This window comes from Dermacentor andersoni, chromosome 8, assembly GCF_023375885.2.
Source record: "Dermacentor andersoni chromosome 8, qqDerAnde1_hic_scaffold, whole genome shotgun sequence".
Taxonomy (NCBI): Eukaryota; Metazoa; Arthropoda; class Arachnida; order Ixodida; family Ixodidae; genus Dermacentor; species Dermacentor andersoni.
Genome location: NC_092821.1, coordinates 45,643,496 through 45,645,908, shown reverse-complemented (window position 1 = coordinate 45,645,908; position 2,413 = coordinate 45,643,496). Strand labels below are relative to the sequence as shown.

General features: G+C 43.0%; 1 pseudogene; it reads right to left on the bottom strand.

Annotated features, from left to right (window-relative positions):
• Window positions 1-2,010: 2,010 nt before the first annotated feature.
• Window positions 2,011-2,190, bottom strand: LOC126527417 (U2 spliceosomal RNA; annotated as a pseudogene).
• Window positions 2,191-2,413: the final 223 nt, after the last annotated feature.

Here is a 2,413-nt window from a genome sequence, read left to right as displayed (position 1 = left end):
TTGTTCTCTATACACGATTCAATGTTTCAGTCAGTTTTTAATTACCCGAAGTCATTTTGAATAAACTGATTTGATAGACGACTTGAGTGCTTACCGGATCGGTGACATTGTAGTAGGTTATATTGTGTGCAAATCCACCTCTATATGTGCCGGTTTTGTTAGAAGTCCAGCAGATATAACGACCTTCGTACCAGGTATTTGCTGAGAAAACAAGAAATAGTGGGTCATTGCCACCCAGAAGCTGTGAAAAGAGAATCATATTGTCAAGATTATAGCGAGAGGAAGAACAGCGGGTTACTTTTCCAAAAATCATTATCTACGCTAATTTTATAGCTTATGAACAGTACTAGGTCCCAGTTATTGGTCGGCCCAAACTATCATATTAATGCTTGCGGAATATAAATGCTGTCACGCTTAGCTAACAGAATACGTCATGAATCCTTAAAAAAATTCTCTAATAAGAAAGTTTACAGCTAGTTGCCTAGCGAAATACTTTATTGAAAGTTGAATTGATTCCAACTCTGAATTTATGTTTGTTCATGAATAAATTTACACATGAATTATTCTTGCTTCTCAGTATCCTTATTGTGACCCTCAGGTATTGCGCCCAAATGGGTCCCTTTGTATAGTCTCCAAGTGCGTGTAAAACAAAATACAAGTAAGGCATTCATACAAAACTTGTGCGACTTACAATATAAAGACAGAATGCAGACGGAACATAGACATATTATTTTTCGTTTGACTCGCCATGTTGGACGACCGCTGTTTGAAATCCTAGCTAAACTTACGTTCACGTAGCGGAAGCTATCACCTCACTGTTACTTCTCTACTAGAAGCCACAGTCACGTTTTGCGGCAACCGTTAGAATGAATATGTGTAAGCTAGAGCAGCACTAATGAAAACAGCTAGTAAACCATTATTTGGCATCAACAACAGTGAAATGTTGCGTTTTCGTTGCTGTTTTCGAAGACAGACAAGCAGTAGGATAAGCACTGCAAGCTCTACAATGTTGTGCGTCATCGGCTACGGTGCGAGATCGACGGCCGCACGTGCCGGTTTCGAAGTGCGGTCGCTGGTTTAATGGACACGTTTATTTTCTGAGGAGCACCGTTCCATGATTATGAAATTTAAATGTTTGATTTATAGTACAGAAAAAGAAAACTACGTAGGATATAGCTACGTTGCAAGCTGAGTGAGCATGAAATTGTGGTTTAAGATCCAGGCTACATCGCCGCATATCGATAAAGGCGACATGCAAAAATAACAATTAAATTATGGGGTTTTACGTGCCAAAACCACTTTCTGATTATGAGCCACGCCGTAGTGGAGGGCTTCGGAAATTTCGACCACCTGGTGTTCTTTAACGAGCACCTAAATCTAAGTACATGGGTGTTTTCGCATTTTGCGCCAATCGAAATTCGGCCGCAGCGGCCGGAATTCAATGCCGCCACCTCGTGCTCAGCAGCGCAAAACCATAGCCACTGAGCAACCACGGCGGCTGACATGAAAAAAAAAAAAAGAAAGAAGCCTGTGTTGTGGCGTTGTAGTGCACGTTAAGGACCCTGTGTAGTCCCATCCGATCCAGTGCCCTCCACTATGCAGTCCTTCATAAAGTAGTTTTGGGACGTTAAGCCTCACCTAATAATTATTTTTAGCTTTGTTGCAAGGGACAAAAGTAGAAAGAGCAGCGCTGCATGGCTTTTGCGTTAGTTTGCACGCACACAGAACATTTATTACTCGCCTTTCGAACTTAAAACTAATCAGTTTCTATTTAGGATGTGCTGAAAAAAAGAACACCCATGCATTTCACCAAACCATTGCAAACCTGGGGCGAGAAGGCGAGGCAGAAAACGTAGAAACAATCGTGTCCATCTTTCTAAATAAATGCACGGATGTTTGTCTCTTGGTGTTAAATACCAAGATACAGCGAAACAGCGAAGCTATATATGGCAAGGTCCTCGAAAAACATTTCGTCCATCTCTCGAGCCATGCAGGTCGAGGTCTTCTCCCCATACGTCGACCTATCCCGAAGATAGTGCAATACCGGCCCTACCCGCGAAACAGGTTTTAAACACTCCGCCAGCTTGCAAACATAAGTTTAATATCTTAGTTCCAAATACAACCCGCTCCAGATATTAAGCTGATAAGAACAGATACTACACTACGACCGGCGCCGGCTTTGTCAACGTTCGCACCGCCTTTTCTTTGCCGGTAGTCGAAGCACTTCCGTATCTCGTTTCCTTTTCTTCCGATCTCCCGTGGTGCCAGTCCCTCATGCATGCTGCCCGCAAGAACCACGAGACGGGAAAAAGATGCGAACCATCCATGTGGCCACGATCCCGCAACATTTCAACGTTTCACTGGAGCAACAGCCATGTTTAAGAGGCAGCCTGTGGGGAATAGATTCTGTGTA